The sequence below is a fragment of the Anopheles maculipalpis genome, chromosome 2RL (assembly GCF_943734695.1).
Source record: "Anopheles maculipalpis chromosome 2RL, idAnoMacuDA_375_x, whole genome shotgun sequence".
NCBI lineage: Eukaryota > Metazoa > Arthropoda > Insecta > Diptera > Culicidae > Anopheles > Anopheles maculipalpis.
In genome coordinates, this window is record NC_064871.1 from 21,708,428 (window position 1) to 21,722,444 (window position 14,017).

Below are 14,017 nucleotides of genomic sequence, written 5' to 3' on the forward strand. Positions count from 1 at the left end.
GCCTTCATTCAACAGCAGTAAATCAAAATTAAACAAATGAAGCTTGAAAGCACTGACCGTGAAATGGATGCATCCCCAACAGTCATCTACCAACGACACATGCTGCAGAAAATAAAAGAACACGTTTCACGAAACAATGGTCATAAAAGTGCAATTTCGTCCACCTCCCAAATCCTTGCCGCGCTCGTAGGCATCCCTCAATGCCGTACGGGAACCCGGTTGGCGTAATATAATAATTAAATAATCCTACTAATTATTGGCGTTCACTTTGCGATTGGATTCTTCATTTCGCCCACCAACGTCACCACAAAAACAAGCGCGCACAGCGTTTGCCGATGCTCCGATTTCTCGGTTCGGGGCTTCAGCAAAGAAAGTCTAGCGGAAAATCGACTCCCGCGTCAGGAAATTAATTTGCTGCAATCTTTTTAAAGGAACATTTATCACCATTTACGTATCGATGGGATTGTGTTTCAGCAGCACCGTATTTGCTTGATTAAGGCTGCAGTAAGGAACGAAAAAAGAAAAGAAGAATAAAAACGCTGCCTTTTTGTCGGTCTAGGAAGGACCAATGGGGTCCTGCAGATTTGGTCGATTTTTCCGACTAAAAAGCAACGCCGGCACAAGACGCTCGTTATCGGATTTAGTCGGTTTTGATTTATATGCCTGGCGCTGCGGTTGTTCTACAACGGCAAGTCCTTCTTCGACCTAGGGCTTAGAATGCGGCCCATAGTAGTCGTCGTCGTCGTCGTCGTCATCGCCATCATCGTCAATAGGGAGTCTTGTAGCGCCCGGAGTACGGGAATCGAAAACCGATCCGGAAACCGTACGTGCGGAAACTAATTGAGAAGCATTAACAAATTATGGCCATAAAGCAACGATGCAGCGGTCCGGAAAGCAAATGCTACCCATTTTGCTGGTATATTTTATTTTCTTTTTTTTTTTGTTGTGCACACGCCTCATTCTTTTACTCCTGCCACTAACATGGTTCACGCACACACGCACACATAAAATATTACCAGGCTTTGCCAGCGTACCGCTCGCGGGGGGAAAATTTTGTGGTTTTCGATCAGCCGTTGTCCGTGGAAAATGAGCTTTACTGTTTGTTTTGATTCCGTTCTTGTTCCATGCTATTTGAAAATGGTCTTGTTTATATTGGAGTAAATATTATGCTCGTGTAATCCAATTAGTAAATAATTCAATACGACACAGCATTTCATAACAATTTACAGTTTATCTTTTCGTGTCCAATCTGTGGTTTTCACTGTTTGTGAGCTCTTCCTACCACTGCATTTAGTGAAACAAAACCAATACTTAATTGTGAACCATGCCCAATAATTTTCCTCTGTTACTGATTGTTTGTTTATTAATTTATGAATTTACATGTGTGGTAGGCAGTCTCGTAAGAAAAAAACGCAATTTTGTTTACTTTTCCGCAAGCATCCTTCCCTTAACGACCCTTTTCGAACGGCATCCAATGTGCTTTTTTCATCCAGATTTAAACTCTTTCCCCCCCCCAAACAGATGCAAACGAACGAAACCTGTGTCCGGCCAGCACCGAAGATGCACTCGACATCAGCATACCGGGGACGGAAATAGAAATAAAAGCGCCCGAGAGCTGCACCTGGCCAAACGCCTTACAGGTAAGTGGAAAACTTTTTCCCTCACTTTGCACTAAAACTTTGACCAGTATTTCGCACACACTTAGGGCGTTCTTTACGTTGAAAGGGGTGTGTGGAAAACAATTTTTTTTTTTTTATTGTGTGAACAACTTAACAAGAAACGAATGTGTCGGTTTCCAAGAACGTTGATAACATAAAACTTTAACTAGTGGCTATTGGGATAAAAAAAATCACCAGCAAGCCAACCACTTTCAATTTGACCTATTGTTCCGCTCTCTACTCTATCTAGCCGCTTAACTGTCCAGGGAAAAATGTTTAATGAAAAGAATAAAACAGATGGCTTTCCGCAAGTAAACAAAAATTTCCTTCCACCATCGCCGTTACTCTGTGCAACCACAATGCAGCCACGGTAGAAAAGAGTCCACACCAATCCGTCGTAAATGAAGGCAATTAACACAGAGCGCGATAAATCATAATTTATGCTAATTAGCAAACACTGCCAATGTCAGAATGCATAATTTATTCTGCTACCACTTCGGTTCACCGTACCAAACGCATGTGAGCGCTTTCCACCGAGTACTGGGGCGTCCACTTGGCATCGGCGAGGCGAGAATCGTCAGTTAAGAAGCAGTTTTCCAGTGCTTTCGGGGGAATGATGATAAGGATTTTCGATCTGATGCGATGATGGACAAATTGCGTTTTGTTGCTTCGAATCTTTCCTCCGTTTGGTAGGTTCGTGTGTTTTTTTTTTCTTCTCTCGGTGCTACAAATTTTACCGCAACAAGCACCACTTTTTCGGATGAAATTTAATTTATTTTGACCTCGTTGAACTTGTGAAAACAGCGTTCGGTCGCCTGTTCGCACCCCGAACACCCAAACTGTTATCGCCGCTGTAAAATAAAACAAATAAAAAAAGCGAAATACGCACGCACACACACACGCACCCATACAATTGCTGGCCGTTGACGGAGCTTTTTTCCCCGAGTGGCAACCAATCACATTCCGGCAAAACGGAGAAAGAAACTCATCTAACTGTGGTTAACTTCCACCTCCACCACGCAGCGCACCTCTCTTCTGTCGTTCACCCACCCCCTGGAGATTGTAAGTGCAAGTTTTTTATACGTTCGGTTATGCTGGCCCGTATTTTTATTATTTGGCTCACTTTTTGTGCCAATCTGTCGCAGCGAAAGCAATGAATTATGCTGCTGCCGGCCGAGCTTTTGCGCTAATATTCGATAATGGGTTTCACTTCTTAGTGAATTGTGTTTTAATGAGTGTGGAGCTGTGCAAACTTTTATTTAGCCACTGTAGGAAGATGCTGCCCCGTTGTGTCTGCCCTCGTGTGCGCATCGTGTGTCCCCCCGGACACGGCCATTTGTGGTGGGGTGAGGGAAAAAACTGCCTACTAAAGAAGTAATAAAGGAAAGCGATAAAGCGAGAGGTGCGGCCGAGGCAAATTAATTAGGACGATGGGAAATTTGCTTATGCAATGCATATTTTATGTGCAGACCAGGGTTTTGTAGTACATAGTTTTGTGCTACTTCAATTATTCTGCATTAAAATTGGACATGAAATATGATGAAGTACAAATAAATTAGCTTATAATAAGTAGGAAAGGACGCATTTTTCCACCGTTACTGCTTTGGATTATAAACTATTGGTAAAAATTGTTTATTGCATCCAAAAAACATGGCCTACCAATAACACCGTGGTTGGTTTTAGCAGCCCCTTACATCTTGAAATTAAAACCAAATAGCAAAACCATGCCACTCCGTTAGTACTTAATCCCATTTAAGCCTTCCGTATCCTTGCAGGCGATGTTTGATGCGATGAATCTCGGCTCTTCTTAACAAGCTTCAATGTTTTCCATGTTCAGGGTTAATAGCATTCAACCAGATAGTGCTGCTAACACTCTCGGATTGATACATTCAACCGGGGCGGATGTGTTGTGCTTTAATCACCCTCGGTAATGCATGATAAAATAAAGCATCTTTGTCACAGCAGCAACTCCTACCGGCCGGTTTGCTTCATTATCTCACAACTCTCCGCATGCATTGCTTGCTGTGGGAGGCACCCAAAGGATGTAGCTGGCTGGGAGGATTAGTGCTTTGGCGTGTTCACAACGTTCTATCAGCATTCATCATCGTCATCGTTGCTCTGCGTACATGATAATGTGCTTACGGTAGATGACGTCGTTCGTTGACGACATGGTTTGTGTGTATGCCGGTACACACACACACACACACACACACACACACCCACACACACATACACATTAAGCCAAGAAGCAACCGATGTCGGGCATGCAGCAAAGCAACTGCTAGACTCGCATGCAGTCGCAAACGGACTGCCGAAACTTTTGCTACAAGATTTTCTTTTGCGCCTAAATGTAGGCAAACGTTTTCACACATGCATGTACGTTTGGTTTTAGACGAACAAGTGTGAACCAATTTGTGTTTTCACACCTCCCTATCTTCATCTGCCGAATACAGGCATGGCATGCGAAGAGACAAGCGAAAACCTGTATGAACATGCACTATAATAAACATTTCAAAAGATCTCTAACTCGGAACAAAACTTTCTTTCCTTTGGGATTGTTGCGCATGAACATTATTTTCTTTGCATTGTGTTCAACGAAGCATACTTTCCAGCAGTTTGATTTTAAAAAGAAGGGATTCCGAAGAGAAAATATTATTTTTCGAAGACGTATTTCATGATAATACAGAATTTTTTAACAGCAATGCTTGTCAGTTAGCTCTAATCCATTGAATGTAGAATGCGCTTTACATATAAACATGACAAACCTTAAATAATCACAATGGTTTGGTTATCTCCATGATGAAGCTTTTGACAACAGTAAACTTCTCCGATTCAGAAATCGGACTGTGTTGTAAGCCTTCACCACTTCCAAAAACCATAAGGAAATGAACTTTCGTTCGCTTTAGTACCACCCTGACCGAAGCGGAGCACACTCTCTCTTCATCACGTGCCTGCACGAACGCTCGTCACCGTATTATTATACGCTTGCGAAAGAGCTACATTGAAGACATGCAGTAGCATCTTAGCGAAGAATCGACACTCCGACGACTTTCTCAAGGTTTCCTGTGTAAAGTGTCCGCCCCGCAAACCGGTGTCCGAAGTGGACGAAAGCTGTCATAATCCTTTTCTGAAACATTAGCTCACTCTCGTTTGTTGGCGACGGCGACGCTCTGTTGTGTGCGTCCGGATTTGTGGTTTTTCCTACATTTTCTCTACACAGAAAAGGAATCTTTCTTCCCACTCAGGCCCACTCTTGTTTGCGTCCCCAGCAAGAAGAAACTAACAAAAGACGAAAAAGAACAAGAGTGAAATCCGTATCTTATACTAAACGAGAGTCATACCCGGCCCCGGCTTTCGCTGATGGCGACTGCAGGGCTATGTATAATCCTATTATTACGCTCGAGGGCAGTACAGATGATAATAACCAACCAGAAGTGGCACTCGGGCCGTCCAAACCAGTGCAAAACTTTTGCTTGAAATAAACTTTCATAGATTTTATAGCTCAAGCAGCGCGGTCACCGGAACCTAGACTTCTGATCATCCCCGGATCCGTTACAGGCACTCTTGGATGCGAATTTCTCCCTCCCCCTCCAGGGGGATCTGAACGTAATAACAATCTGCGTGACCAACCGTGTGACAGTGAGTCATCATGGAAACGAAAACCCAACGACATTTATTCTTTCCTTTGCCTCTTTAGCGTGCTGCAAATATTGCCCATGAGCAGTTGCTTTACTTTCGTTTTGTGCGCAATTCATCGCTGTGCGGTGGTGGCTGGAAGCATATTAAAACAACAACAACAGGTGTGTCATCGCGTAACGAAGACCTTTTTTCTTGCATTTCTCTACCTGTCCCATTGGTACTTTAGTATGGTGCTACAAATTTTCATCATTTCACCAAGGGTATGAGTGTTTTTAACTATCACGGTGGTCTCCGTTGAGGGTGAAGCACATGAATAATTACTGTACTTGTACTAAACGAAGAATTTGGATGAATGAAAATTATTTAACCTGTAACCTGATATCCTGTAGAAGAACTAATTTTTCTTTGGACGCAGGTGTTTTTTGGTTGTGTGTTAGTGCACTTAATGTTTAGTACCATGTCTTGCTAAAAAATCTAACCACAATTTCCAGCAAGTCATGTAGATTCACCTCTGCAATAGTCATGCTTTTCCTTTTTTCTATTTAATTCAATTTAATTTCAACCACGTTTTAGTTTGTTCTGTTGTGTAAACAAAAATAATTCGAGTGGATTTATTGCCTGGAGTGGTCTCCTAAAATATACATCATTGTCATGAAAACCACCATGCGTCTCCATTTTGCAGTTCAATCACAAGTACCAGGCGTCTCCATAAATAATATTATGAATTTGTTCTAATTAATTATTTTAGGAAAAGTTTTCTCAACAAAAATATGAATAAAAACTGGTCAGGCATAACTGATCGTACAATTTTTTTACTGTGTAAAACATAAATTTTACTGGGCAAACATAAATTGAATATTTAATTTGCATAAAAGTAAACTTGAGTTTTACTCCAGTGAAAGCAGTGTCGTTCCTTTTTTTCTGCCAAAAGAAAACAACTTCAACAAAACATCAAATTTAACTAACTAAATAATAATTTTAGTTCGAGGGTATCGTTTTCATATAACTATTTGAAATAATCTATCGACGTAGAACATCACTCCCGATAGAATCTGATCGGAACATTGTTTCTTCAACAGTAACTTTTTCACCTTGCTAGGCTTATTAAATATGGGTGACAGCATAAGTTCAATTCACCCAATGATGGCTGACACTGGCTTAACGACAAACGTTTAAAGTTCGCTACGAAAGCAATCTAGCTGCTTTCCGAAAGAGACAGTGGTATCACGTGTTGGGCACGCTAGGCACAATTTATTTCTTCTCTCCAGCTCCAGCTGCTGGTAAATCGATCGAGCTGTGATAACTTCTGAAATTGAGAACATCTGTCAGCAGCAGTGCGAGTCTAATCGAAGGAATTTCGTTCATTACTTTACTTCATCCGTACGGAAGTCTCCGTTCGCTGGAAATTGATGCGATAGCCATAATTTCAACGCTTCTGCTAGGCAACGTCTATTTGGGTCGTTTTGTTTTATTCGTGTGTGATTTATCAACTACAGCGTGTGTTGGGATGATGTTTCTGAAGTAAAGAGAATTCCTTTATTTTCTTTTTCTTTAGTCACTTCTACAAATGTAGAATAAGTAAATGGTTAAAGAAATTCATGCTTCGGCAATCATTCTTTCATGATAATTGCTTATTTCTTCATTCGTACTTGACGTGATATCAAGTAAACTTAAACAACATCCCTTGACGCGACATCGACTTTTCTCGTCATTTTCATTCCAAAAGCCAGTAATGTAGTGCTTTAATGCTTCGATCTAATCGCTGGCCGGATGAATGATTTCTGCTCCGTCAAACTGTACCCATCGGCACTTCCCCAAATTGAATAATCTTGGCAATCACACCAAACAGATTTTCATTTAGTGTTTTACAGCCAGATGGTTTTGTTTATTGTCCTCCGTCAAACAACAGTCAACGCCATAAAAAGCACACAGAGCAACACACATAAACACGCAACGGGACAAAGGTCACCAACGAGCGTAGAATCTGCTATACACGTCCTCGAGAATATCAGTAAAAATCTTCCTTAAATACTCTCTAATACCCTTGGCGATATGATCCGTCCAACACTTTACCCATCTCCCTTTTTACATTTCTCATGCACATACACACACAGATACCTTCGTCACTGTCCATCTTTCTCGTTTCTTTCACTTCAGCGCACTGAAACACATTGAAACACACACACGCAACCACTTGGGTCACTGAAACTTTGATCAAAACTTCCCACCGTTGCTTTTATGACACATCATGATAGGACGGTTCATAAACGAGAGGACATTTCACATCGTAAAATTCCGTAAAAAGTGACATGCTGTTGGCAACACGCATGTATGCGCCACATTAGTACAGCGTAACGTTTCATCATGCATATAATTTCGGACGAAAAAATGTATTCAGTTTTTCCTGAGACAACATAACACAAGACGACATGTTTTTATTTGGATGTTTGCACAATGTAGCATTGTCCAAATTTTAAATGTGTTGAGTAATTTGAGTATGGTTAAAGTGATAGAAGAATAAATTTAATTAGTGTAAGTTTAAAGCTCCACTTGCTGCACTGCAATAATCGATAGTCATGTTTCTATGCTGCATAAACACCAGTCACTTCGCCTTCTTCGCCTAGCAAAACGTTACAAACCGAAACCCATTTTCCCGTTTCCCGTCCCAGCACTTCACGCCCTCCGTTTCCACCAGCCAAAAATTCATAAGTTCTTGTGCTGCGGTTCGCCATCGCTGGAAATATACTGCAGAGCATTTTAAATGAACTATAAAATATTAATAACCGCAACGGGTACCTCAATTCAATTAATAAATTTATAGCTTGTCGTTTGCCCAGTCACTCACTCGCTCACTCACTCACCAACGACCCATGCTGACCGGCACGTTTAGAGACAGCGCCACACAGCCGATGAAACGAAAAGTCACCGGAAGGACGTACTTAAAATGAGCGATGAGTGTTTGGTATAATTTATCAAAAACTTTTGACGCACTAGAGAAATGGGTGAGATTTATGAACTCGAAGGTGTTTAATGTGTTTGGTTGGAAAATTTGAACTTTCAATTTTAATTATTGACATGGGACAAATGAATATTAAAAGCTAATGTAATGAAAACTAAAAGGCAAAACGGATCTTTACGTATAGCAAAGTATGTGAACGAAAATATTTTTGGTGCATAAAAAAAAAAAAAAACTTGTTACATTCACTCTTTTTACCTCTAGAACGACGTCACATGGAACATAGCCATGTAACGCATACTTTTTATTGCTGTTCAGCGTAACGTACTCGCGAGTAACTCCATAGGGTACAATAATGCATGTATAGCTATTCTCTTAAACAAACATCCGCAACAATAGTTGCGAAAAAATGGATCATACCGTTCTTGTTGCTCTTACTTATGTCTGAATTGATGAGTTCAAGAACAGAGATGCTGAGGATAGAACCGAAACAACCTTGAGAGTTACCATACTGGCAGTATGTTTCTAATTTACAGGTTTGATAATGGTTCACTTCCATTGAAAATGTTCCAGTTTTGCAAACAAAAAATGTAATAATTTCGTAATTTAAATTTTCCTACAGCTAGTGTAGCAACTTCAGCACTGCCAAGCTTCCAAAAATTTGCTGCTCATTTGCCGTTCTCTGCCGCTCAAAGTTAAAAGAACACGAACGATCTCAAAGCACTCGTACCATCATCCTCCGGCTGAGTACCATCGCCTGGCTGATAATTTTAAGTCAATTACCTTTTCAATCTATTAAAGTAATTATTTCCCCTAATGAGTCTCGTCAGCCAAGTCATTAAAGTCACTTGTAGCCAAATGATTTGAAATTTGCGTGACTGAAATGTACTCGCCGAAACTCGCAGGCGGACCGTTGTACGTGAGTTCGTGAGATTGTGCGAACGATGGCGAAGGACCTTCATCAAGTGTCAGTTCGACAAAGCTGGAGTACCGGCCCGAGTGGGAGATTATTCTTTTTGAAGTGCGCGCTGAAACTCGGAACCATCATTGATACTTTGAAGTGTTGCACCGTCCGTTGGTGGGTTGAGAAGGTTGGGTTGGGGAAACGCTATCAGTGGATGAATATTTCATCGACACTCATCGACACTCTGACGACTGATGTGCAGTTTTCCACTTAATAGAACTTTAAACAGTTCGTTCCCTTTTTTCATGCCTCAAGTACTACACTTTTGCTTCTAAAACCCAGGAAACACACTCATCGGTACGTCAGAGTCGTGCTGAGGTTAAGTATAGTTGAACGAACGGTATATAAATCTAATTTGAAACTTGATGTACTAAGTGAAAATAACAAAAACCGGAATGAGTGTGTGCTGCTGTACTATTTTTACCGTATCTAATAATGAACTCAGATCAGATCTAAGCTCACCTGATTAACGAAATTAGCTATTTTCCCAAGCCGAAAATATTTAATAACATCGCACGCCCGAAGCCCAGCTCATTTAAACTTCAGCCTCCGTGCACCAACTCTCGGCAGTTTATTGATTGTAAATTAGAAAATTGATTATCATCTCTCGAAGCAAAAATGGACCACGCTTGAAACCGTGCCGGAACTACCGATGACTCCGTTTCACACGCTGCACAGCATGAAACTCGCTGCAAGGGATAACTTTTCACCTCCAAATACCTTCCAGTTTGTTCACCCAGCCAGGCATTACTTTCATTAGTTGTGGACGTTGCTAAATCTGTTTTTCTGGTCTTCATTTTCATTCTGAATCCGCCTCATGCTTTTACCTTTATTCGACTTGAACAGCCGAGCCGAACCGCTCCGTGGCAGTGGCAAGCGATAAGCAATGAGAAGAGCTTACGATGGAGAAGAAATAGGCCACAGGAACGTGGAAATACCCGGCGCGAACCATCGGAATTCCTTCCGGAAAACTGGCCTGCACATGCCGGCAAAAGCCACAAGCTATCAAAGAAAAGACGACCCCGACGACCGCGGCTCTTGACTCGCTCTGCCACTTCCCACAAATCCACGCTGCAGGTTAAAGCGACGTTTACCATCATTTTCCACTCTCGGCATTAGAGAAAACTAGCATTGCATCGTACCCTGCATCGCCAGTTCCCGCCCCCTTACGCTCCTGCTTGCTCGTAGAAAATCCATTCTCGTATAAACAGCTCATTCCGTTGCGCGCAGTTCGGAAAATAACACCGGAGCGCAATAATGTTAATTAAACGTTTGTGCTTCAGCTCTGGCAAGCGCTGGAGGCAAACGCTTCCGAACGCTCCGTCCTGTGTTCGGTGCACCCAGGTTGTGGGTGGCAGTCCGGGAGCAAACTGGTTGGAAAAATGGAGCAGCACAAAAATGGAATTCATTACTCTGATTAAATTAGAATCCTTTTCGGTATTAACGCCCCACAGCCAACGGCAGGTTGGATTCATTCGTTCGTACCGCTCGTACCGCTCGATGGACGGTAAAGTGGGAGCGATTTCTAAATATGCCCTCTCTGTTGTTTGCCTCCACACTGTCACACGGGTTTGCGCCGGTACTACTGCATACAGTCTCGCACACCACTCGACTATCTTCACGATTTATCTCCCTTGAGCGATCTTCTTGAGCTCGATTACGGAACTGTTCCCGGGGCAGACGGCACACTCAAGCACACCAGTACGTATGCGGTTCCGGTACGCCTACATGTATGCACGGAAAACTTCACGGAACGCATTCATTTTGGCTTTCGCCGGCGAGTGCGTCGATCTGGGGTGTTTATTTTTTTTTTCGTTATCCCCTTTTCACTTGCTTTAAAAAAATGTCCCCGGGGAGCAAATTGGAATGGGAAAGCTCGGTGATACAATCCGTTAAACAGGTCTGCCGAAGACGAGATGGTGTGAGTTTATTTTTCCCGTATCCTGGCATCTCATCACGATGAGTATCACGGACGGGTTGGGAAAATGATTGCACAATGTATATACACATCCAGATCTGGATCGTTTGGAGTCTGGTGTCTGGGTTTGGTACCGAGCGCACACTACGTTGCATCGCAGAACATCTCATTCAGACTGATTCATGCTGACGAGCAGGATGTATTCGACGAGCTTCGTCCTTGAGAGGTGGAAAAACATCATACATGAAAAGTGGAACGATAGGACCAACAAAAGGACAAGTTTTCCATTCAGTAGCGTCTCTCTCTTCGGTTTCGTGTTTGCAGTTCGTTTTAAAGCTTTGGATTTGCAATAAATGTAGGAGCAATCTTTCTTCTTAAATCGAGAAATCTGTCTGAATTTGTTGCTTTATTGCAATTAATATAATTGAAATACCTTACTAATGCATTTCTTGTACAAATATTGTGCAAATTGTTTACAGTAACACCAAGCACCTAGAAGAAGCCAAAGCAAATTTTTATTTTTTTTTCAAATCAAAAATCTACCCGCCTCACTCATTTTCATGATTAAAGCTTCGCGTTAAGCAACGAACAGCTTCATGACAGAAAAAGCAGAACTAAAAATGTCATCCTAACCACCACGTCAGCCATCAACCACAGCTAGAAACGGAAGTTGCTTTCTTTTTCCTCGTTGTACAGATGTAATATTATGCCATAGTGCTTCCTTCGTTGCTTATTACACCACAAAACCCCTTTTACACAGTCACACTCACAACAACCTATCTGCAAGCACATTATTATATAGTTTCTTTGCTTGTTTTTTCCCTTTTTTGACGCATACGGGAAAAAACACATTACAAACGCTTCGCCCTGTCCAACGCGGCCGAGCTTGCTGTCAGCTTCACCAAAAACCGATGTGGCATAACGCGACCGCTGGGCGTGAAACAAGTGAGAATATTGAATTTTTCATCGCGCCGTTTTCCATTCCGTACTCGGTGTTCATTCCGTTTGCAAACGCTTGATTGCACTCAAGGCGAAAGCTTTTTTTTTTTTTTTGCTGTCGTTATTTTGGTTTTGTTTGTGTTCTTGCTTAACACAGAAAAAAGCAGCCTTTTTGAAGAACGCAAACAAACTACTGCACACCTCGGCCATTCACTCACGTACACGTACTTTTCGGGATGGATGAAGCGGTGTAGCGCATAGACCTGCCCGGCCCGAAGACGAAACTGGCCCCCAAGGACACGTATTTGTGCCGTGCATGGGCAACGAACGATCGTAAGCTTTTATTGTATGTTTGTTGCTTGAGAAGCGCACGGCAAAGCGAACAATTTCTTGCAATTTACCAAACACACCACAAGAGCTTCTTTTTTTTTCCGTCCGGCTTGGAATGCTGAGTGATTGTGAATCGTTTTCCATCATATAGAAACGAGAATCATGACAGTCATGTTGTAACAGGTTGGAACAATTATTTTGATGTTTCTGGTAGTTTACTTTTCAAATGCCGGTTTTTTATGCCGGCATCAACATATCCATTTCCTGCTGTTTGGGACCTGTTTATGCCATCTATTAAAGTCCCATTTCCGAGAGTCGCATTATGCTTGCAGCCTCTTCTTCAATTCTTTCGCACGATATCAAACGTATTCGCAATTGGGCGGAAATCATACTCGATTGAGCATTATTTTTTCCATCCTACTCAAGTTATCGAGCCGACTGCGGCTTCTTAAGTTAATGTTTTATTCAAGCACAAATAATATAGTTGGACAGTACACAACACAGGCTTCCCGTCCGAGCGTCAAGCAGGTTTCATTTTGCAGATTCTTAAGATCCAAAAAAAATAAATAACCCAGCTCAGTTGAACCCTCTTCAAACTGACCACCGCATTACGGGGCACATTTTTTATCGTCATCTTCTGGCTGTCTTTCCAAAAGCAAAAAGCGATGGACCAGCTTCCTGCCGGGTGGTAAGACAAGAAAGGCTACCCATGTTAGTGAAGCAGCAATATGATGAATGCTGAAAAGATATTTCAAAATGACCAACGATATCAGTTGTAAGTGACGTGCCGCTTGAGAGCCTGCCAACTGTTCGCACCGGCGATGGACAGACTCAACCTACAGCAAGCGGATGTGTCATGCTGAGTATTTTGTGTGTGTTTGTAACTACCACGCGTTTCTCGTGCCTAAATGTCTATCATCATATGTGGAAAGTAAGATTGCGACAAAAGCTCTACGCCGAGTGGGCAACGGCACGATATAAAGACGGAACTTTCCACATCTGCTGCTTGCTGCTGTGCTTCATTTTATTCTAATGTCAATTTTATTGTTCAACCAAATGGCTTTTCTCGGATTTTTCTTTCCGGTTTTTTTTTTCTTGGTGTCCATCCTTATTTTCTATCTATAGTACATCTAATGAACCTGCTCGGGTTTGGGAGCTTTTGAGCCGCATGTATGATCTGCTAAGAAGGGAGAGCCTCTGAACGGAGGAAGAATTTCGTATTTTTCATGTACTCAACCCGTCATCACCCATCGCAACCCATCTGGTTTCATTCACACACATACACACACACACACACACACACACACAATACACGATCGGTTTTGCTGTGCTTCGTGTGTGTCGAGTGACACTCCGTTGGTAACGTGCAATTTTATTTCATCTTCATTTTCATGCGTATTTTGGGAGGCTTTGGCTTGCTTTGGCAAAGCGAACGATATTGTCCCAGCAGGAGTAAGCAATATGCAAGGGAAAAAGGCTTTTTTCCATTTTTTTCTTACTTTCTAGCACACTCTAGCACGGAAAACTTGACTCCTTCGGCCTGCTCCAACAGACTGCTTGGAATGCAATTTATGCGTGTATGTGTGCTAGAGTAGCAAGTAGAGTGTGGGTTG

The 14,017-nt window shown here is 42.1% G+C and overlaps 2 protein-coding genes across 3 annotated transcripts in view; both read left to right on the top strand.

Annotated features, from left to right (window-relative positions):
- Nucleotides 1-758, top strand: part of LOC126558139 (60S ribosomal protein L3) — a 438,353-nt gene extending 437,595 nt beyond the window's left edge. Inside the window, exon 7 of one of the 2 annotated variants that reach the window (XM_050214095.1) lies at nucleotides 734-758. The gene's annotated coding sequence lies outside the window, so the exon portion shown is untranslated. Of the gene's footprint in view, nucleotides 1-730 lie in introns of both variants that reach the window. The other variant, XM_050214096.1, reaches the window with a different exon arrangement.
- The window catches only part of LOC126565411 (UDP-glucose:glycoprotein glucosyltransferase), a 391,865-nt gene that overhangs the window by 371,207 nt on the left and 6,641 nt on the right, over nucleotides 1-14,017 (top strand). The gene's annotated exons all lie outside the window — the stretch shown is intronic.